The sequence below is a fragment of the Ursus maritimus genome, unplaced genomic scaffold, assembly GCF_017311325.1.
Source record: "Ursus maritimus isolate PB19 unplaced genomic scaffold, ASM1731132v1 scaffold_5, whole genome shotgun sequence".
Lineage (NCBI taxonomy): Eukaryota > Metazoa > Chordata > Mammalia > Carnivora > Ursidae > Ursus > Ursus maritimus.
Window position 1 is genome coordinate 82785586 of NW_024426663.1, and position 25696 is coordinate 82811281.

Consider the following 25696-nt stretch of genomic DNA (forward strand, 5'->3'; position numbering starts at 1 on the left):
ACTTGGTGTTTCTGGAGATGTTCTCTGTTCCTTTCTAGGTCTAGTTGTTTATGGTCTTTCTTTCCCTCTCAAAGAGTCTTCTTTAATATTTTTTACAGGACTGGTTTAGTGTTCATGAACTCCTTCAGCTTTTATTTGTCTGGAAAACTCTTTAATTCTTCTATTCTGAATGACAGCCTTGCTGGGTAAAGTATTCTTGGCTGCATATTTTTCCCATTCAGTGTGTTCAATATATCATGCCACTATCTTCTTGCTTGTCAAGTGTCTGTGAAAACATTTGCTGCTAACTTTATTTTTCTTCTCTTGTAGGTTAGGGATTTCTTTTCCCTCGTTTCTTTCAGGATTCTTTCCTTATTTCTGTATTTTGCAAATTTTAAAGTGATTTGTCTTGGTGTTGGTCTGCCTTTTTTATTTTGATGGGAGTTATCTTTGCCTACTGGATGGAATTTCTGTTTCCTTCCCCAGATTAGGGAATTATTCAGCTATTAATTCCCTCAAATAAACTTTCTGCCCCTTTTTGTCTTCTTCTTCTGGGACTCCTAAGATATGAATGTTATTATGCTTTAAGGAGTTGCTGATTTCTCCAAGTCTACATTGGTGATCCAATATTTTTCTTTCCCTCTTCTTTTTGGCTCCATCATTTTCCATAATTTTTTTTTTATATCACATATTCATTCCTCTCCTCCTACCTTGTGATTATTACATTCAGTTGGCTTTGTATCTTGGTTATAGCATTTCTTATTTAATCCTGACTAGATTTTAGGTCTTTTATCTCTGTAGTAAGGGACTCCCTGGTGTCTTCTATGCTTTTCTCAAACTGAGCTAGTTTCCTTGATTTTTGTTTTAGATTCTGGTTCAGGCAGATTACATATATCTGTTTTGATTAGATCCCTGGCCATGATTTCTTCTAGTTCTTTGTTTTGAAGTGAATTCCTGCATCTTGGTATTTTGTGTAGGTCTCTGTCTTCTGTGTGTTAGGGAATCCTATTACTGATGTCCATGCATGGTGATGGATGGGGATAAAGATGGTGTCAGCCAGTTATCTCATCCTTAGAGAGGGGGTTTTGCACTCAACACTATTCAGGTAGCCCTCAGAAAAAAAGCAAACAATCGTCCTTTCCTCAGATTTCTGCCTTCACCCCAACTGTGTCTGAACCATATGCCCCCTTGGCAGTGCAGTGATGTGTTTTATGTCAGATGTGATGGCTGTATTGCAAATCTCCAAGCTTTAAGGACCTGACACAAACCTACACTGATCCCCTGAGAGAGGGCTTCACTGTGCTGTGACTGGTGCCACTCTGTCCCAGAAAACTGGTTCCACAAATGCATAGGGACTTTGAGTTTATGGTAAAGTGAAGCCAAAAACTGCAAACTCCACAGCATCAGTGATTATTTCTCCCCCAAATCACATCTCTTTACCTCTTACCTGCCATGATTGCCTTCTTTTCTTCTGCTAGTTGTGAAGTTTGTTCACTCAGTCCTCCAATCAATTTCCTACGTACTCAGAATGATTTAATATTTGTCTAGCTGTGGTTGAGGGACAAGGCAAGCATAATGTCCTCTTCTTACTCCACCATCTTACTCCTCCTCCTCCAGCACCTATTTATGATAAAAACTGTCAAAAAGTAGGGATAGATGGAGCATACATCAATCTAATAAGGGCCACATAGGAAAAACTCAAAACTAACATCATCCTGAATGGGAAATACTGAAATTAGTTCCTTTAAGCTCTGTAACAAGACAGGGATGTCCATTCTTTAACGAATTTTTTATTTAACAAAAGTACTGGAAGTCCTAGACTTCCAAGCAGACAAGACAAAGAAAGAAAGAAAGAAAAAAACATCCAAATTGGTAATGAGGAAGTCAAACTTTCATTATTTGTAGATGACATGATACCCCAGAAAACCCAAAGCACTCCACCAAGAAATGGCTAGAACTGATACCCAAAAAGAACAAAGTTGAAGGATACAAACTCACTGTACAGGGGTGCCTCGGTGGCACAGTGGTTAAGCGTCTGCCTTTGGCTCAGGGCATGATCCCGGGGTTCTGGGATCAAGCCCCACATCAGGCTCCTCCGCTATGAGTCTGCTTCTTCCTCTCCCACTCCCCCTGCTTGTGTTCCCTCTCTCGCTGGCTGTCTCTATCTCTGTCAAATAAATAAAAATAAAATCTTAAAAAAAACAAACTCACTGTACAGAAATCTTTTGGATTTATATACACCAATAATGAAGCAGCAGAAAGAGAAATCAAGAAATCAATTCCATTTTCAAATGCAACAAAAAGCATACATAACCTAGGAATATACCTAACCAAAGAGGTAATAGATCTGTACTATGAAAAATATGAAACACTGATGAAAGAAATTGAAGATGAAATTGGAAGAGCAAATATTGTTAAAATAGCTATATGACCCAAAGGAATTGACACATTTAATGCGATCCCTATCAAAATACCACTAGCATTTTTCATAGAGCTAGAATGGACAATCCTAAAATTTGCATGGAACTACAAAAGATCCCCAGTAGCTAAAGCAACCTTGAAAAAGCAAGGCAAAATTGGAAGCATCAGAATTTCAGAATTCATGTTCATAGTTCACTACAAAGCTATAGTGATCAAGACAGTATGATACTGGCACAAAAGTAGACACATTTATCAAAGGAAAACAATAAAAACCCAGAAATAAACCCAAAACTGTATCATCAATTAATAATTTGACAAAGCAGGAAACAATATCCAATGAGAAAATGACAGTCTTTTCAACAAATGGTGTCGGGAAAACTGGACAGAAACATGCAGCAGAAAGAAGCTGGACCATACACAGAAATAAACTCAAAATGGATGAAAGACCTAAATGTGAGACAGGAAGCCAACAAAACCCTAGAGTAGAACATAGGCAGCAACTTTTTTGACATTAGTCATAGCAACTTCTGACTAGGTATATCTCTTGCTCCAAAGGAACCAGGCAAAAATAAACTATTGAAACTTCATCAAAATAAACATCTTCTGCACAATGAAGGAAACCATCAACAAAACTAAAAAGAGACCTCAGCAATGGGAGATGGCATTTGCAAATGCCATATCTGGTAAAGGATTAGTATCCAAAATATATAACTATCTTATAAATCTCAACACCCCCCAAATAGAAATAATCCAGTTAAAAAATAGACAGCAGGTATGAATAGACATTTCCCTAATAGAAGACATACATAAGGTTAACAGGCACATGACAAGATGCTCAACATCACTCATCATCAGGGAAATGCAAATAAAAACTTCAAGAATGACTAAAATTAGCAACACAAGAAAGAACAGGAGTTGGTGAGGGTGTGTGCATTCCCACTAGCAGCAACCTGGTGCAGTCACTCTGAAAAACAGTATGGAAGTTCCTCAAATGATAAACTAGAACTACCCTACGACCCAGTAATTGTCCTACTAGATATTCATCCAAAGGATAGAAAAATTCTAATTGAAAGAAATACATGCACCTAGATGTTTGTAGTAGCATTATCAACAGTAACCAAATAATGGAAAGAGCCTAGATATCTGCTGACTGATGAATGGATAACAAAGATGTGATACAGGGGCATCTGGTTGGATCAGTTGTTAAGTGTCTGCCTTCAGATCAGGTCATTATCCCAGGGTCCTGGGATTGAGCCTCACATTGGGCTCTCTGATCAGCAGGAAGCCTACTTCTCCCTCTCCCACTTCCCCTGCTTGTATTCTCTCTCTCTCTGTCAAATAAATAAATACATAAATAAAATCTTTTTGAAAAAGATGTGATATATATTATTTTTTAAATATTTTATTATTTATTTATTTGAAAGAGAGCACAACAGGAGGGAGGGTCAAAGGGAGAGGGAGAAGCAGACTCCCACTGAGCAGGGAGTCTGACAGGGGGCTCAATCCCAGGACACTGAGATCATGACCCAAGCTGAAAGCAGAGGCTTAATGGAATGAGCCACCCATTATATTGCCATATGCAATGACGTTGGATGGAGTTAGAGAGCATTAGGCTAAGAAAACAAAAACACTCTTATTTCACTCATATGTGGAATTTAAGAAACATAACAAAGAAGCATAGGAACAGAGAGAGAGACAAACCAAAAAACATGGTCTTTTTTTAACAACAACAAAGAAAGAATCATCTATTTATTTTAGTGAGAGACAGAAAGGAGAACTGGTGCACAGACTGAGGGGCAAAGGGAGATGATCTTCAAACAGACTCCTTGCTGAGTGTGGAGCCCAATGCAGGGCTGGATCCCACCACTGATGAGATCATGACCTGAGCTGAAACCCAGACTTTGATGCTCTGCTCACTAACACACCCAGTGCCCCATGAAACATACTCTTAACTACAGAGAAAACAAAAAAAGCAAACAAGCACAAACACACACAGAAAAATCCTGATGTGGTATGTAGAGTGATTTTTTTCAATAGGTGGTGGATATTAAGGAGGGCACTTGTGAGGAACACTTGGTATTGTATGGAAGTGTTGAGACCACTAAATTGCACACCTGAAACTAATATTACACTATATGCTAACTAACTGGAATTTAAATAAAAACTAAAACAAAGCAAAACAAAAATAAATGCATCTCTGCTGAATTTGAAATTGTAACTAACGATGGACATAAATTTTCCTGCAGACTCTGAGGAATTCACCACATAATTATTGTCAGTATGGTAAAGGAGCATTTCATTTTTATTATCTATTTTTATTTATTTATTTATTTATTTATTTATTTATTCATTCATTCATTCATTCATTCATTCATTTATTTTTTTTTACAATATTGTTTTTATTATGTTAGTCACCATACAGTACATCCCTGTTTTTCTATGTAACGTTTGATGATTCATTAGTTGCATATAACACCCAGTGCACCATGCAATACGTGCCCTCCTTAGTACCCATCACCAGCCTATCCCATTCCTCCACCCCCTCCCCTCTGAAGCCCTCTGTTTCTCAGAATTGAGTATTTGGACATTTCTTTCGATGGGTAGCACTTTCATATTATAGATGTGAGGCTGTTTTAAGCTTGGATTTTGCTTCTTGCATTTTGATTCTTTTCCATATTTTAAACAACTATGTGGCCAACATAAGTCTTATGAATTATGGTGGTCCAATTTGTCAACCTTTAAAATGTTAGTATTTTTTGTTATATTTAAGAAATATTTATTCATACATTACAAATATGTTTGCCTAAAACATGTTCTTTCAGCTTTATTGCTATACTTAAACATTTAGATTTGGGCCTTCTATTTTTAAGCTTGCAAATGGTGTGAAAGTATTGTCAGTATCCTTATTGTGTACATGTGTATCTAATTGTTTTAGCAATTTTCATTAAAAAGAGTATGTTTTCCTCACTAAAGAAATAAAGGTGACCTAATGGAGCAAGTTTTTTAAAAGTTAATTACCAATAATATATGCAATTCTTTTTTTGAATTCCCTATTCTGCTCCAGTGATCTGTACTTGATCCAATCCAACAGTCCTTTAAATATTGTAGTTTAATAATGTTTTGATTACATATTAGATTACATATTTTCTGCTTTATCATTTTAATTTTTGAGTTATTCTTTGTTTTGAATCACTTCTTAAATGTTATAGTCAACTTGTTAATTTACACAGAGGCATCACTTATACATACACAAAGTGATGAGAATTTAATTTGGAGTCATATTGAATTTATATAATAATTTGAAAATAATTTACTTTCTATTAGTCTATTGATAGGCAATGTACATTCTTACATCTACTTATGACTTAATTCCTTTTTTCCCTCAACACTAATGTGTCTATGATGGGACCTTGCCTTTATTTCACTTATTCTTAGAATTTTGATTATTTCAATGTAGTTAATTGATGTTAAGTTTAAATTCCTATCGATTGTATACTTCATTTTTTTAGTATTTATAACTTCCTTTTATTCTCATTCTTTATATTACAGTGGTTTTTTTTTTGAGGTTCCGCAAGACTTTATTTTATTTTGCTTAATTTTATTTTATGTATTTTTTAAAGATTTTTTAAAAATTTATCTGACAGAGAGCGAAAGAGAAAAATGTGAGCCCATGCAGGCAAAGGATCAGGCAGAGGGAGAGAGAAGCAGGTTCCCCGCTGTGCAAGGACCCCCATCTTACACATCCACCAAAATCCTGCCATGGTCGGTGAGGCATATTCAAATGTAAGTGTTGAACTACAGTGTTTTTTTTTTTTTTAATTGAACCTAATCTATACAGACCTTATAATTCAAGAATGTCATTTTTAGGTATACATACATCAGAAATGCATTCATGTGTACATCATAAGACAAACATTATTCACAATATACAAATGGAAATAACTCAAAATTCCATCAAAATTAGAATGCTTAAATAAATCTTATACAGTTACAGAGCAGAAAACCATAAAGAAAACAAAGTTAATTAACTATTGCCAACTATAACTCCATTAGATTAATCACAGAAACATAATGGGAAGGGAAAGCACACATATAGAAGGAAGTACACACAATACATTATACAATTTCAAAAATATGCTCAAATAATAACACTATTGTAAGTAAATATAGTGGTTCTTACTGGGAGGAAGAATAATTAGAGAATGGCAGGAAACTTCAGGGGCATTCTCATGTGTTGCTAATTTGCTATTACTCTCTCCTCCCAGTCCAAGGCAACCACCATTCTCTTCTTTGGTTCTATAAGTTTGACTATTTTAGATATTTTTATATAGGTAGAACCATGCAATAATGACCCTTCTGTGATTGGCTTATTTGACTTAGCATAATGTCTTCCATCTTGATTCATATTTCAGGAATTCATTCTTTTTAAAGACTGAATAATGAATATTCCATTGTATGTGCACACCACATTTTTTAATCCATTCTTCTGTCAAATGACATTTATGTTATTTCTACATATGGACTAATGTGCATTTTGCAGCACTGAACATGAAAGTGGTAATACTCTTTAGAGATCCTGATTTCAATTATATTGGAGCAGTACCCAGAAGTTTCTTTCTAACACTCTCTTACTGAGATGTCCTACAAATCCCCCTTGATGGGTGTTCTCCCTCATTGTAACAATAAATAAACCTACCTCTCTCAAATGCATGTGTGCTCCTCGGGCTTCCTGTCTGGAGGACATTGAAAACTATCACCAAAAGCCCTGACATTCCCTTTTGAAAAGGTAATCAATCCCCCTGCTGACTTCATAAAGTGTAGCTTAGTTTTTCTTAATTGTTCTTGTCTCCTTCCATTGTATGATTTTAATATTCTTAATTTTAGGACTTGTTTTATGAATAAACATGTAATATATCCTGGAGAATTTTCCATGTGCATTTGGGAAGAATGCATATTTTGTTGATGATGGGTTGAAAGTTATGACTACATCTGTATGGTTCATTTAGTCTATGGTCTACAGTTTCTTTCTTGATTCTCTGTCTGGATGTTCTATTTAGCTTTGGATTGATCTTATTTAATTCCTATCACTTTTTATTTGGTGTAACTTATATAGGTATGTTCTTTCCAGTTATCATGGGGCTTACATAAAATATCTACATAAAATATCTAAAACTGTCTATTTTAAACTGACAGTAAATTAACTTCATTTCATACAAAATCTCTATACATTTACTTCTCTCCCCACATTATACAGTATTGATATCACAATTTGCATCTATTTATATTGTGTATCTATAAATATAATTACAGTTACAGTTATTTTAATAAATTGCTTTTAAACTTTTATCCTAGAATTAACAATAATTTATCCAGCACTGTTATAGTAATAAGGTATTCTGTGTATGTCTATATATTTATCTTTGCCAAGAGTTTTATATTTTTATTCTGTTTTTTTCCTCTTCAACATCCTTTCATTTATCTTTTTCCCAAGTTTTTTACTTAAATTTCAGTTAGTTAACATACAGTGTAATATTAATTTCAGGTATAGAATTTAGTGATTCATCACTTACATACAACATGCAGTGCTCATCACAACAAGCACCCTCCTTATTACCCATCATGTATTTAACATCTTTTATTTCAACATCAAGAATTCCCTTTTTACATTTCTTATTAAACATCTCTAATAGTTTTAAAAACTCTTCATAGTGTAAGGATAGAGGGAACATTCCACAATATCATAAAAACCATCTATGAAAAGGCCACAGTGCACCCTTCCCTCCAGCATCTCTCCCTTTGTTCTCTATAGGTTAAGACCCTGATTCTAGGATTGCTTCTCTTTCTCTCTCTTTTTTTCCCCTTATGATCATCTGTTTTGTTTTTTTAAAGCTACATGAGTGAAATAGCATCATATTTCTCTTTCTCTGACTGACTTACTTCACTTTCTTTCTCTGACTCATTTCTCCTAGCACAATACACTCCATCTCTGAGTAATATTGCATTCTACCTATATATCACATATTCTTTATCCATTTGTCAGTCCATGGACATTCAGGTTCTTTCCATAATTTAGCTATTATTGATAATGCTGCTATAAACGTCAGAGTGCATGTGACCCTTTGAATCAGCATTTTTGTATTCTTTGGTAAATACTTAGTAATGCAATTATGGGATCATTCTTTTTTTAAAAATTTTTGAGGAACTTCCATACTGTTTTCCAGAGTGATGCACCAGTTTGCATTCCTACCAGCAGTGTAAGAGTGTTCCCCTTTCTCTACATCCTTCCCAATGTCTGTTGTTTACTGTGTTGTTAATTTTAGTCATTCTGACAGGTGTGAGATGGTGTTTCATTGTGGTTTTCATTTGTATTTCCCTGATGATGAGTGATGTTGAGCATTTTTTTCATGTATCTGTTAGCCATCCTTATGTCTTCTATGAAAAATATCTATTCATGTGTGCTATTTATTAACTGGATCATTTGGTTTTTTGGATGTTGATTTTGATAATCTTTTTTATATGTTTTAGATGCTAACCCTTTATAAGGTATGTTTTTTGAAAATATCTTCTCCCATTCTGTAGGTTGCCTTTTAGTTTTTTGTTGTTGTTGTTGTTTATTCCTTCACTGTGCAGAAGCTTTTTATTTTTATGAAGTCCCAATAGTTCATTTTTGCTTTTGTTTCCCTTGTCTCCAGAGATATGTCTACTAAGAAGTTGCTATGACTCATGTCTTTCTTTGATTGACTTGCTTTTGTTTTTGTTTTGTTTCATTGTTTGTTTTTATTCATTCTGACACCCTATGTCTTTTGATTGGAGCATTTAGTCCATTAAATTCAAAGGTATATTGATAGATATATATTTATTACTATTTTTGTTTTGTTTTGTTTTGTTATTGTTTCTGCTGATTTTCTCTGACCCATTCTTCTCTTCAAGTTTTGGTATCCCTTTTGCACTTAAAGAATCCCCTGTAATATTTCTTGCAGGGCTGGTTTAGTGTCCATGAACTCCTTTAGTTTTTGTTTTTCCTTGAAGTAGTTTTCTCTCCTTCTCTTCTGAATGATAGCCTTGCTGGATAGGGTATCCTTGGTTGCAGATATTTCCCATTCACCACAATGAATATATCATGCCCATCACTTCTGTCTTGCTAAGATTCTGTTCAGAAATCTCTACCTAGCCTCATGGGCTTACCCTTGTAAGATAAGGACTTATTATTATTATTTTTGTCTTACTGTGTTTATTATTTCTTATTTATCATTATATATACTTTTAAAGATTTTATGTATTTATTTATTAATTTGACAGAGAGAGACAGTGAGAGAGGGAACAACAGCAGGGGCAGTGGGAGAGAAAGAAGCAGGCTTCCCACTGAGCAGGGAGCCCATTTTGGGACTCAATCCCAGAAGTCTGGGATCATGACCTGAGCTGAAGGCAGATGCTTAATGACTGAGCCTACAAGGTGCCTCTATTTATCATTATATTTTGCAAATGAAAATACAATATGTATTGGTGTTGGCCTGTTTTGTTGATTTTGATGGGAGTTCTCTGTGCCTCCTGGAGCTGGATGTCTATTTCCTTCTCCAAATTAGGAAGTTTTTCAGTTATTATTCCTCAAATAAATTTTCTGCCCCCTTTCTCTCTCTTCTTCTAGGACTCCTATAATACAAATGTTATTGTGTTTGAGGGAGTCACTGAGTTCCCTATGTCTGTTATTGTTTTCTGTAATTGTTCTTTTGTTCAGCTTCATTATTTTTCAGTATTTTGTCTTCTATATCACTAATCCATTCCTCTACTTCGTCCAGCCTGCTTTTTATTGCCTCAATCTTGTTTGTAACCTAATTTATTGCATTCATTTCTGTTTGATTCCCTTTTAATTCTTTTATCTCTGCCATAATGTTCTCCCTGATGTCTTCTATTCTTTTCCCAAGCCCAGTGAGTATCTTTATGATTGTTGCTTTAAATTTTCCATTAGGCATGTTACTTACATCTGTTTCTCTTAAATGTCTGGCTATGCCCTTAACTTGTTTTTTCATTTGGTATATATTCTTACATCTTGGCATTTTTTCTAAGTCTCTGCCTTCTTCCCTGTGTTAGAAAAGCCATGTTCCTGGAAGTAATGGTCTAATGAAGAAGAGGATATTTAGTGCCCATGGCCTGGTGCTTCAGGGAATGTCTCTGGGGTGTTTGACATGCACTCTGCTGTTGTGTTTTGGCTGTTCTGTCCTTCAGACCAGTCATCTGCACATGTTCTCCTTGCCTGGTGTAGATAGAGTTTGGCTCCTGGCCTGAATGTGGCAAGTTTTACCTAGGTGTGCTCTGGCTTATTTATAAGATGATACCTGACAGCATCTCACCCAAAACTGAGGCCCTGAAGAACTCTCTCTTCTTGAAATGTGGCTTTGGCCGGGTCTTGTGTTGGTCTTCTGGGGCTATAGCCCACCACTCTGGGACTGAAGCAAGCTTGATGGAGAAGAGTAGTGCTACCAGAGTGCAGGGGGTGGAACTTGGTGTAAGCAAGTTAGGGAGCCAGTGTCAGCACTGAGTTGCTTCCTTTGGGTGTTTCTGTGTTTATGCTGAGAGAAATGGCATATTGCGGACTATTTTATTTAAAATTAAAGACTCTGGTTTTTCCAATGCCAATTTCCTGCTTACTTTATTTTATAACAATTATTCTAAAATGCATGCTTTTAAAAAATTTACTTAATGTCTCCACATGCTGAAATGTAAATTTCATGTAATCAGATATTTCTGTCAATTTTTCCCCTCATATCACCAGTGACTGTCACAGTGTCACACACATTAAGGTATAAAAATAAAATTTTAGTGAACAAATGAATGTATGAACGAATGGATTTTTCCCTTTAAAATATTTTGGTCACTACAGAGATTATCTTGATATTGCCTCTTTGGTAGATCAAATTTCTTTCATATGCAGTGCATTTTATGTTTTAAATATAGTGATTCAAGACGTGTAGTATGGAACACTGATTAGACTCAGTCACTTTTACTGCTTTAGAAGCTAAAGAAATTTGACAATCAACCCATTTATTCAGATTCTGCCTATAAAATCCTTCTAGTTCTGATTCACAGCAAGGGGATTGAGTCAGTAAAAACTCCCAGCAAATAAAAGTCCAGGGCAGATGACTTCACAGGTAAATTCTACCAAACATTTGAAAGAGAGTTATTGCATATTCTGCTCAAACTATTCCAAAGAGTAGAAGAAGGAAAACTTCTAAATTCATTCTGTAAGCATCTTGACCCCAAAACCAGATACCACAAAAAAGGAGAACCACAATATCTCTGTTGAACATAGATGCAAACATTCTCCACAAAATACCAGCAAGCTGAATCCAACAATACATTTTAAAAAAATCATACACCACAATCAAGTAAGACTCATTCCCAGGATGCAAGGGTGGTTCAATATTCACAAATAGACCAACGTGATACATCACCTCAATTAAAGAAAAGATAAAAGCCATATGATTTTTTCAATAGATGCAAAAAAAATCATTTGACAATGTACAGCATCCATTCATGATAAAAAAAACCTTCAACAAAGTAGGTTTAGAAGGACTATACCTCAAAATAATAAAGGCTATATATGAAAAAGCCACAGCAATCATCATACTCAATGGGAAAAACAAAACAAAACTAAGAACTCTTGCCCTAAAGTGAAAAACAAGAATATCCACTCTTACCACCTTTATTCAACATAGTACTGCAAACCTAGTCACAGCAATTAGACAACAAAAAGAAATTAAAAAAAAACATCCAAATTGGTAAGGAAGAAGTAAAACTTTCACTATTTTCAGATGGCTTGATACCATATACAGAAAACCCAAAAGACCTCACCAAAAACACTACAGAACTGATAAATGAATTCAGTAAAGTCATAAGACACAAAATCAATGTGGATAAATCTGTCGCATTTCTATAAACCAATAATGAAGCAGCAGGAAGAGAAACTAAGAAAACAATTCCATTTAAAATTGGACCAAAAATAGTAAGATACCTAGGAATAAATCTAACCAAAGAAGTGAAAGACTAGTACACTGAAAACTATAATACATTGATGAAAGAAACTGAAGGTGATGCAAAACAATGGAAAGGCATTCCATGTTTATGGATTGGAAGGAAAAAAATATTGTTAAAATGTCTATACTACCCATGGTGATATTTCTGAGAGTTGTGTTTTGATTATTTCTTAAATGAGAATAAATCAAGTAATTTATCAAATTAATTATTTAATAAACATGTTTTAAATTTCACACTTTTACAGGAATAATTCTAGACATTATTCTGACAGTTTTCTAATGGCTTTCATGGTATCCCTATTTCTCAGGTTGTAAATAAATGGATTTAGAAAAGGTGTCAAAATGGTGTAAAACACAGTCACTGTCTTATCTTGTGCAGGGGAATGCAAGGTATGAGATCTCATGTAGTGAAGACACTTGTCATATAGCATAGCCTTGAGACATTGGGGGTAAGAAGTGCAGATACATTTTGTCTTTCCTTCACCTGCACTCATCTGTAACACCACAGTAAGCACACAGACATAAGTAGCAAGAATGACCATGAGCAGTAGCAACACAACAATAAGGCCACGCAGGGGCACCACATACTCATACTGGAAAGTGTCCTGACATACTACTGATAACAGAAATGGAATTTCAGAGAAAGAGTAGTCAATGAGCCAAGATCTACAGATGCAAAGTTGAAATACCTACGCTGCATGTGTTAAATCATTAACAGAACTCCTGATCCATGTTCATGTGACCATGAACCAAGAGATATTCTTACTCATAAGTACATAATAAAATAAAGGATGACAGATGGCTACACATCAATTATAAAACATGAAACCTAGGAGGGCTTCAGTTCAAAACAAAAACAGAAATATCAATCTCACAACCTAAAAATTAATGGTCTTATTAATTTGGAAATTTGGTGAACATATTGGCACAATAGGGGAAGAAGCATATCATTTTGGGGCTCCTGGGTGGCTCAGTCGGTTAAGTGTCTGCTTTCAGCTCAGTTATGATCCCAGGGTCCTGGGATTGAGCCCTGCATTGGGCTCCTTGCTCAACAGGGAGCTTCCTTCTCCCTCTGCCACTTCCCCTGCTTGTGCTCTCTTGCTTGTGCTCTCCCTCTCTGTGTCAAATAAACAAATAAAATCTTTAAAAAATAGTATGTCATGTTGATGAAGGAAGGCTGATGACCGTGTAGAAAATACACTGGAGTGTGGAGTCTGACATCTAATCAGATGAGAAATATCAGTATGATATTCTCCATCAGAGGCACTAAAAAGAGGAAGATGACAGCAAGAAAACAGAAAGTGTCCTTTTGACCATATTGGAAAAGACAAAGAAGTGTAAAATCTGTCCCAACATGTTGATTCCTTGTCTTCATGCTTAAATTGAAATATCAAAGTGATAATATTTGAGAATTCCATATAACATTTTTTGTTACTCTTTTATTGATTCCTTCATGATTTCCCCAGAGAGGTGATTGTGGACATTGTCGAGTCTCTTCTTCTTTTTTTTTTTTTTTAATAAACTAATTTATTTTTATTGTGTTGTTAGCCACCACACAGTACATCTTTAGTTTTTGATGTAGTGTTCAGTGATTCATGAGTTGTGTATAAGCCCCTGTGCTCATCACAACATGTGAATATGAATCATTTAAATACAATTTAATGTTTATTAACTTTGATTTAAGGAACATGTTAAGAATGATCAGCTTATAAAATCTGAAATAAATAAAGAACATTACAACTCACTACCAAATTAACCTCACAAATAACCTGATTCAAATGGGTAGAGGGCCCGAATAACATTTTTCCAAAGACATACACATGAAAAGTTGCTCAACATAAATAATTATCAGGCAATTGTAAATCAAAACCACAATGAGATATTACCTTACACATGTCAGAATTACTAGTAACAAAAAGACAAGAAATAACAAGTGTTAATGAGGATGGGGAGAAAAATAAATCCTCATGTTGGTGAGAATGTGAATTGGTGCAGCCACTGTGGAAGACATGGAGTTTCCTTAGAAAATTAAAATAGAAATACGATATCATCCAGTAATTCCACTACTGGGAATTTACCTAAAAAAATAGAATAGATATACACACCACAATGTTTATTGCAGCATTATTTACAATAGCCAAGATATGGAAGCAAACTAAGTGTCCCTTTATAGATGAATGGATAAAGAAAATGTGGTATATAATTTAAGAAACAAAACAAACAGAGAAAGTAAGAGAGAGAGATGCAAACGAAGAAATAGACTCTTAACTATAGAGAACAAACTGGTGGTTACCAGAGAGGAGGTGGGTGAGAGGACAAGTTAAAAAAAAAAAAAGACGCGGTATATATACACAATGGAATATTACCCAGCCATTATAACATGGATAGATATAGAGGGCATTATGCTAAGTGGATAAGTCAGACAAAGACAAATACCATATAATTTAACTTATATGTGGAGTCAAACAAAACAAAACAAAACAAAACAAAACAAAACAAATAGAAAACAGAAAGAGACCCTAAGTATAATGAACAAACTGATAGTTGCCAGTGAGGAGGGAAATGGAGGGATGCACAAAATGGGTGAATGGGAGTGGGAGGTTCAGGATTCCACTTCTAGAATAAAGAAGTCACAGAGGTAAAAGGAACAACATAAAGAATATAGTTAATGGTATTTTGATAGTGGTGTATGGTGATAAATGGTAGCTACACTTGTGGTGAGCATAGCATAAAATTATAAAGGTGTTGAAACACTGTGTTGTATATCAGAGACTAATGTAAAATTGCGTGTCAATTATACTTCAATTTAAAAGAAAAAGAAAAAAGGGGTGCCTGAGTGGCTCAGTCAGTTAAGCGTCTGCCTTTGGCTCAGGTTATGATCCCAGGGTCCTGAGATTGAGCCCTCCATCAAGCTTCCTGCTCAGCAGGGATTCTGCTTCTCCCTCTGCCCCTCCCCCTGCTTATGCTCTCTCTCTCAAATAAATAAATAAATAAAATCTTTAAAAAATAAAGAAAAAAGATAATTTCAATAGAATGTGTAAACTTTACATTTTTAAAAAGATTTATGTATTTTTAGAGAGAGAGAGAGTGCACAAGCAGGAGAGGCAGAAGGAAGGGAGAGAAAATCTCAAGCAGACTCCATGCTGAGCACAGAGTTTGATGGGGGGCTCAATCTCAGGACCCTGAGGTTCTGACCTGAACTGAAATCAAGAGTTGGATGCTCAATTGACTGAGCCACCCAGGAGCCCCTACTCTCACTATTGTTGTTGAACATAGTACTGGAAATTCTAGCTAGAATAATCAGACAGCGTAAAGAAAGAAAAGGCATCTTAACCATAGGAAACAAACTGAGGGTTGCCAAAGGGAAGGAGGGTGGGGGATGGGGTAACCAGGTGATGGACATTGAAGAGGGCACTTGAAGTAATGGGTACTGGGACTTTTATGCAACTGATGAATAGCTAAATTCTACCTCTGAAACTAATGATACGGTATATTTTAATTTTTTAAAAATCATCTAATTTAGAAAGTATGCAATAAATCAATCTTTATGTGCAAATTATATGATCTTATATAAAGAAAATCCTAAACACTCAAAAATATTAGAACTAGTCAACAAATTGATTAAATTTGCAGGATATGATAGCAATAAAAATATATGTTGTGTTTCTATACACTAACAATGGACTAACTGGAAAGGAAATAAACAACTTCACCATAGCATCAAAAATGATAAAATACTCAGGCATAAGTTTAAGACAGTTCAAACTACAAGACTCTGAAACAAGAATAGAAGACATAAACAAATGGAAAAAGCCTGTGTTTATGTCCTGGAAGAAATCATTGTTTTTAAAATGTCCATACTAGTGATGTTTTCACTCATATGTGGAATATAAGGAATAGTCCAAAGGACAATAGGGGAAGGGATGGAAAACTGAAGGGGAAGAAATCAGAGAGGGAGACAAACTATGAGAGACTCTTGACTCTGGGAAACAAACTGAGGGTTGTGGAAAGGGAGGTCCATGGGGGATGGGGAAACTGGGTGCTGGGCATTAAGGAGGGCACATGATGTGATGAGCCCTGGGTGTTATATGCACCTAATGAATCATTAAATGCTACACCAAAAACTTAAAAAAAGAAAAAGAAAAAAAAATGTTAGTTGAGAAAAATAAAAATAGAATAAAATGTCCATACTAACCAAAGCCATCTAATAATTTAATGCAATTCCTATCAAAATTCCAATGACATTTTTTACAGAAATGTGAAAAATAATAGTAAAATTAGTATGAAATAAATAAGATTCCTAATGACCAAAGAAATCATGAGAATGAATAACAGAGACAGAAGCATCACATTTCCTGATTTGAAACTAATGACAAAGCTATAGTAATCACAAGAGTATTCTACTACTATAAAAATAGATATAGACTGATGTAACAGAATAGGGAGCTCAGAAATAAACCCTCACATACATAGCCATTCATAATTGACACTGAATTAAAGGAAACTCAGTGATGAAAGGATCATTTAATCAATGAACTTTGGGAAAACTGGGCAACCACAGGGAGAAAGATGAATTTGGACTTCTCTCTTACACCACTCACAGAAATTAGCAAAATGGATTAAAATCTTATGATCTGAAAACATTAAAAAACCCTAGAAAATAGCAAGAAAAAATCTTCCTGACATTAGTATGAGGTATTTTTTTGATATGACACCAAAACCAAAAGCAACAAAAGCAAAAATCAACAAGTGAGACTACATTAAATTAAAAAATTATGCAAAGAAAATAAATAATCAATAAAATTAAAAAAGAAAAACCTACAGAATGAAGAAATATTTGCAAATAATACTTGGATAGAAGTTAGTATCCAAAATATATAAACAACTACAACTCAATAAAACAGCAAATCAACAAATTTTTGCACACACACACACACACAGGAATATTATTTAGCCTCAAGAATAAAAAAAAATGCTGCCATTTGTAACAATATGGATGGGCCTCGAGGGCATTATGCTACATAAAATAAGTCAGACAAGAAAAGGGAAATACTGCATGATATCACTTATATGTGGTATAGTTCAGTAGTCTTGTTTGATGCCAAAGGTCAAGGGAACCTTGTTATTGTGTTATTGTCACTGCAGCTCATAAATGGCAGTAACAAAATATCTGAGTATCTCACAGCTTTTAAAATCAATGGTCTAAGGAGTTATTTCTGTGTACCCTCAAAACCCTAGAAAGATAATGGGACCTAAAGGCATCTGCAACAATATAGAATAAAATGAGATCCAAATCTTTCCCATGCAGGAGTTGCAATTAACTTGGTGTTTGTAACTGCATGTTTGGGATTAATTCATTCAATATTAGTTACCTGTTTACTCGGTAAATGTTTACCTTTGTGGGAATCATAGTACTTAAGACAATACCTAGTAAAATGGTAAGCACATAATAGTTATTTTCAAAAATATTCTGATTATATCTAGTAAATAACTATTTCACGCTTTAATCATCAAAACCAGAAAGAAACAAAATGCTATTAGTAGTGATTAAATTTCTCTAAAAACAAACTCAATTATATAAAAAATATTTGCCTTATATTTTTTTTCATTATATACTTCATTCATTTTAAAAAAGATACATTTGCAAAAACAGATATTAGAATGGTGGACACCATGGATTGAGGGGAGAGGGAAGATATAGTTCAAAGAGTACAAACTTCCAATTAGAAGTTGAGTAAGATCTGGGATCTAATATAGAGCATGGTAATCATAATTAATAATAGTGTTATAACGGATGGAGCTAGAGGGTATTATGCTAAGTGAAATAAGTCAGTCAAAGAAAAACAAATACCATATGATTTCACTCATATGTGGAATTTAAGAAACAGATGAACATAGGGAAGGGGGAAAAAAAAGAGGGAGGCAGACCATAAGAGACTCAACTATGAGAACAAACTAAGGGTTGATGGGGGGAGGTGAGTGGGGGATGGCCTACATGGGGATGGGTATTAAGGAGGGCACTTGTGAGGAGCACTGGGTATTACATGTAAGTGATAAATCACTAAATTCTACTCCTGAAACCAATATTACACTATATGCTAACTATAATTTAAGTAAAACTTAAAAACCAACCAACAAATAATAAAATTATTAAAATAATAGTGTATTATATAGTTGAAGTTGCTAAGAGTGTGCATCTTAGGTTTTCTCACCTCAACAAAGAAATTGTATTTATAGGCCTGATTTTCTTCGTTTGCTCATTCAACTGTAGGTTTTGTTGTTGTATTTTGTTTTGTTTTTTTAGATCCCACATATGACTGAAATCATACGGTATTTGTCTTTCTCAGTCTGGCTTATTTCAGTTAGCATAAAACCCTCTAGGTTCATTCATGTTATTGCAAATGGCAAGATTTCTTCCTTTTTTTTATGGCTGTGTGATAATTGGTGAAGGGGAGTAAGAGATGCAGTCTTTTGGTTATGGTATGAGTAAGTCTTGGGACTAAAGGTACACACAAAGATTATAATCAATGATACTGTAATTGTGCCATATGATGATAGATGGTAGCTACATTTCTGGTGAGCATAGCAGCATAATACATAGAGAAGTTGAAATACTGGGGTGCCTGTGTGGTTCAGTTGGTTAAATATCTGCCTTTCACTCAGGTCATGATACCAGAGTCCTGAGATCGAGCCCCATATTGGGCTCCTTGCTCAGCAGGGAGCCTGCTTCTCTCTCTCTCTCTCTCTCTCTCTCTGCCTGCAGCTCCCCTTGCTTGTGTTCTCTCTGTCAAATAAATAAAATCTTAAAAAAATAAAAGAAGTTGAATTACTAAATTGAACACCTGAAACGAATATAATATTGTGTGTCAACTGTATGCAAATAAAGAAAATTTAAATATAAAAAAATTAATTTAAAAACTTAAAAAATGGTAGTTATGTGACACGATGGAAATGTTAGCTAATGCTGTTATGGAAATCATATTGCAATGTATGTGTGTAAAGTCAACACATTACATACCTTAAATTTAAATAATGTCATATTTAAATAATGTCTCAGAAAAGTTGGAAAATATTTACAAGCTTAAAAATGTTATTTGCTTCAAAGAATAATATGGTTTATAGATATAAATCTGGACACAATCAATGTGGAAATTATTTAAAACATAAGTTTTTAAAATGTATTATCCATTCATTATAGTGGGGATTCATGGGGATTTATTTTTTCTTGATAATAACTGCAATTTAGTTTTGCAAACTTATGTCAATGTGTTTTATATAAAATAAAAATGATTTACACTCATAAGAAAGACAATTTAAAAATTAAATATTATTTTAGGAAAATTCAATTGAAATTTAAAAAAATATTTTGATCACTAAGATATCATATATTCTGTGTATGAAACCATTTTGGAAACCACTTCACATTATTCCATAATAATGAACATTTTCTTATCCTATGTACCAGAGATTCCACTCATAGTTATAAATTTAATAAAAACTTATTTTCTGAAAAACATAGAGATAGATTTAAACACAATGTTTAAACTTCAATATTTGTAAATAACAGAAAACTGGAAATAACTCAAGCATATATTCACCAAAACAATGGACACGTATGTAGTTTAAAGTGGTCCAGAGTTAGATTCAACTATATTAATGAAAACAAACAAAAAACACCACTGAGTGACAAAAATGAGATCAGAAAAATGACCCACAGCATGATTTTTTTATAAAGCTCCAAACAATAAAAGTTAACATTCTGTAAATTTACATATAGATTTGGAGATATTATAAACATAACAAAATAACGAGCTCGGTATTTAAAATAATTGGGGTGGTAGGGAGGTAATATATGGAGTAATATTAAAGAGACCAAACTCTTTTATTGTTTTAGTTCTCAGGATGAGAGGTTGGCTTGGTAGTGCACATTATAAACAATTAAGCTAACTATAATGAGACATTCATGGACAAATGAATGCACTGTATCATGAAGTAAGACTAAATACTTCTACACGCCATTGCAAACTGTTACTATTCAGACTATTGACAATGGATATAAAGATATTATCAAAGAATCTCTAAAATGTTTCACAGAAAATACATTTTTCTTGCCACTATCACTGCTCACTTAGACAGAAAACCAGTGTTCATTTTATTAGCCACCAAATTATATTAACTTTAAATTTAGCACCAGATGTTTTAGCACACAAATACATTAATTTATCATGGACATTTAGGAACCAAGAAGTCATCACATATTGAAGCTTTAGGTGCAAGTTATCAAGACCACTTTGGAAAACAATTTGACTGTTTCTATCAAACAAACACTTAATCTATGACCAAGCAATTTCACTCTTAGCAATATGATCAAAAAACTGACTTTATATGCCCACCAAAAATTGTTGTACAGGAAGTTTTATGGATGTTTTATCCACAACAGCAAAAGTATCCATCAACACATGAAAATTATTGTGATATATTCATATGGTAGAATGCCACAATACAATAAAAGGATTGTCTTATCAGGGCATGTAAAACTATGGTTCAATATTATGAACATGTTTAATAAATGTAGCTGGACACACAAAAAATAAGTTATTCTTTGTTCAGTCAATGAATACTTTTACTCAAACACAATGAGTAACAATGAGTACCATAGTTGGGACAAAGGAGCCAACATCAAAGGAGAAGAGGGGACTCAAAAATGGAAATATTTTTGCTGTGGTTTTCCACAGCTGTATTTTCAGTAATTCCATTCTGCAGATGCTCAGATCTGAGCCTAATTCTGAACTTATTTAATCCCCTCACACTTCATATTCCATTTGTCCAGATGTTTTCCTTACATCAACCTACTGAATCTGGTCACTTCATACTTGTCTATCATTACCATCCTGGCACAAGACATTTCCTTCTCAGAACTAGACAGCTGCAATGGCTTCCCAAAGGCCCATTTCAATTCTCTCTGCAAACCCTGAAATAGTTGCCTATTGTCTTAGATCAAATGCCAAAATCTTACAGTGCTTTACTTTACTTCTCAAGTTCTGACTCCATTATATCTACTCCTTTCCCGCAATATGTTAACTTCCTCCTTGATCTTCTTTGACTCTTCCAGGCATGTTCCTTGATCAGAACTTTCTCGTTCTCTTCTTCCTCTACCACATATCCATTCAACATCCTTTCTAACTGCCTTTAAATCTTTAACCAAATACCACATCCTTAGTTTGCCTTTTTAGGAAATATTATATAAAATTGGAAATCCCCTATTGTAATGTCTTGCCTCACTTTTATGACAAATATTACTCTGATACACTATATGTAGTCTTCCTACATTGAAATGTAAACCTCATGAGATCAGGGATCTCAGTCAATTTATATTTTTGAAAACTCTTATATCACTAGTTCCTGTGACAGTGCAACACACACAGTTAAAGTACTAAAATATTTGTGAAGTGAAAAAATAAATGAATGGACTAAATACTTTGCTCTATGTTACTGTGTGCTCATTTACAGAATCTCTCTTTTTTTTTAAAGATTTTATTTATTTATTTGACAGAGACAGAGACAGCCAGTGAGAGAGGGAACACACAAGCAGGGGGAGCGGGAGAGGAAGAAGCAGGCTCACAGCGAGAAGCCTGATGTGGGGCTTGATCCCACAATGCCAGGATCACGCCCTGAGCCGAAGGCAGACACTTAACCGCTGTGCCACCCAGGCGCCCCTCATTTACAGAATCTCTTGATGTCATATGTTTGGATAGATTATATGCTCTATGAATTGCATTTCAGGTGTTACAAGGACAATTCAAAACATTTTTGATATGGAAACATTGGGGTAGCAGGATTGAATTATATGGTTTTAAAAGTTAAACAAGTTTGACAATCACGTTCTCTAGGTCTATATAAAAAATTCATCTAGTTCCAATAATGGTATTTTAGTTATTTCTGAAACTAAAAGGGAATCAAGGCATTTATCGATTTATGTAATAAACATTTATTGAATGTTACATTGAATGTTATATCATTCTAGGCAGTATTCTAGCACAATTTTTATGTTGTTCAATCTTAATCAATAAAGGGTTCCAAAAGTCATATTTTCTGTACAAACATATACCCCCCCAGCATTCTCCTTATGGCCCTGATCACCTCTTTATTCCTCAGGCTATAAATAAATGGGTTCAGAAGAGGTGTGATGATGGTGTAAAACACAGCCACTGCCTTATCCTGTTCTGGAGAATGCAAGGAGTGTGGCCTTGTGTAGGTGTATAGAGTAGTCATATAAAATAGGCTTGCCACAATCAGGTGAGAGGAGCAAGTGGAGACAGCTTTCGTCTGTCCTTTACCTGAGCTCATCTGGAACACGACAGTAAGCACACGGGCATAGGATGCTAGAATGGCCATGAATGGTAGCAGGAGGATAATAAGCCCACTCAGAAGGACTGTGTACTCATACTGGGAAGTGTCCTGACACACCAATGGCAAAAGGGATGGAATTTCACAGAAAAAGTGGTTAATGATCCGAGACCTACAGAATGGAAGTTGAAATACATACAATGTATGTACTAAAGCATTGATAGAACTACTCAACCATGTACATGTGACCATGAACCAACCGATCTTCTTGCTCATGAGTACAGGATAGTGTAAAGGATGACAGATGGCCACATATCGATCATAAGACATGAAACCAAGAAGAAGGGCTTCAGTTCCACCAATGGCCAGGAACACAAAAGTTTGAATCTCACAACCTAAAAATGTAATGGTCTTATTGTCTGACAAGAAGTTAGTCATCATCTTGGGCACTGTGGTGGAGATGTATATCATGTCAATAAAGGAGAGCTGACTGAGTAGAAAGTACATTGGAGTGTGCAGTCTGGTGTCCAGTCGAATGAGAAGGATCAGTATGATATTTCCCATCAGAGCCACTGAAAAGAGGATTACAATGGCAACAAAGAGGAATGCGTCCATTTGACCATATTGGAAAAGACCAAAAAGTATAAAATATGTTTCAATACTTTGATTTCCTATCTTCATGACTTAAATCAAAATGTCAAAGCAGATAATATTTGCAAATTCCATGTAACAGCACTAACTGCCTTTTAAAAGAAAACAAAATGATTGCTATTAAATTCAATAAGGATTTATTCAATAAACTTAGGTGGATATATCACTGTTCATTTAAATAATGGAATCTGTGTCTATTGATTGATACACTTTACAAAAGACAAAATAAAAATAAAGGTTGTTATTGAATGTACAATTTATAATTTGAAATTGAAAATAAAATAAACATTAAGATGACTTGCCCACATGAATTATTTTCCTCTTTTGTGAATGTCTTCAATACAATAAGTTGAACCAGTATTCTCTTTTTATAAAAATATTATTTTGCAGGGCACCTGGGTGGCTTAGTCAGTTTAGCATCTGCTCTCAGCTCAGGTCATGATCCTAGCGTCCTGGGATTGAATTCACCATTGGGCTTCCTGCTCGGTGGGAAGGCTGTTTCTCTTTCTTCCTCTGCCAATGTCGCTGCTTGTGCTCTCACTTTCTACTTCTCTAAAAACTAAATAAAATATTTTTAAATATTATTTGGTTTAATTCACTCATAAAAGTGATAAATTTGGCACAACAGATTTGGTCAAGTATAATTTTTTAAATGTTTCTTTTCTGCACTTCACAATTTTTAATTTGTATTGCCCATCATTTGGTATAAAAAATATATTAACTTTTGTATGGAAGCAATATTAAAGCCCTAATAAATTATTGATTTTGTCCTGTGAATATAGAAGAGATTTAATCAATTGATGAAAAGAGTATAACAGATGCTTGAAAGAGCTTGATACTGAATCAGTCAAATATAAAAGAAAACATCCTAATTTAAGTTCCACTGAACCACGAGAGGCTATGGACTCTGGGAAACAAACTGAGGGCTTCAGAGGGGAGGGGGCTGGGGGATTGGGATAGGCCAGTGATGGGTATTATGGAGGACACATATTGCATGGAGCACTGGGTGTTATATGCAAACAATGAATCATGGAACACTACATCAAAAACTAAGGATGTACTGTATGTTGACTAACATAACATAATAAAAAGTTAAAAAAAATAAGTTCCACTCAAGCAGCATGTTAAAAATGTTAATTCAGGGGGCACCTGGGTACCTCAGTTAAGCATCTGCCTTCAGCTCAAGTCATGATCCCAGAGTCCTGGGATCTAACCCCAATTTGGGATCCCTGTTCAGCAGAGAGTCTGCTTCTCCTTCTACCTCTGCCACTCCTCCTGCTTGTGCTAGCTTGCTCTCTCTCTCTGTCAAATAAGTAAAATCTTCAAAAAAATTAAGTCAAAGATAACAAATCATTTTTCTTTCTTTCTTTTTTATTTTTCTGAAGCAAACCTGACCTATAAAAGCCCATATTTCTAGAACAATAATATCATGCATACTAAAGGCCTCTGATTCTACAAATATTTAATAAAATTACAGAAAATGGGGGGCACTTGAGTAGCACAGTAAGTTAAGTGTCTGACTCTTGGTTTCAGCTCAGGTCATGATATCAGGGTGGTGAGATAGAGCCCCACATGGGGCTCCACGCTCAGCATGAAATCTGTTTCAGATACACTCTCCCTCTCCCTGTGCCCCCCCACTCATCCTCTCTCTCTCTCAAATAAATAAATCTTTAAAAATTAAATGATTAAATTAAATAATAAATGCTGCCGGCATTTAATATCTACTATGGGAACAGCACAATGATAGTTTCTGAAAAGCTATAAACGAAACAGACTAATTTCCTCCTTCAAAAGTGTGCAGCCATTCTCCGTCATGTGTATTTGTAGTGTCAGGCTTTCCACTTAAGGGTGTGGGGAAAATGAAACACAGTAGGAAGAATAACACAGATATATGTGTTAATAAAAGGCTGATATATTGAGAATGTTATTACTAAGCTTTGTAAAAAAAGTGAGTAAGTGAGAATCCACAAGACAGTATGAAACAAGCCTGGAAGAGCTTTTGTATATTTCAAAATAAATACAAGAATTCAAATAAGGCAATCCAATTTCTTCCTGAAATTTCTATGAACTATGTCATAACACAAAAAAAGAAACACAAATAATGATATCAGTCTGCATAATACAAAAAAAAAGCCCCACACATATAATAAAATAATTTAAAAATCCCACTTTTATTGAGGTATGGGAGAAAAGATGGAAGAGGAGTAAGAGACCCTATTTCAACCAGTCCCGTGAATTGAGCTGGATATCTATGAGACCATTCTGAA

The 25696-nt window shown here is 34.7% G+C and overlaps 1 pseudogene; it reads right to left on the reverse strand.

Annotated features, from left to right (window-relative positions):
- Positions 1 to 22514: 22514 nt before the first annotated feature.
- Positions 22515 to 23504, reverse strand: LOC103680344 (annotated as a pseudogene).
- Between the last annotated feature and the right edge of the window lie 2192 nt (positions 23505 to 25696).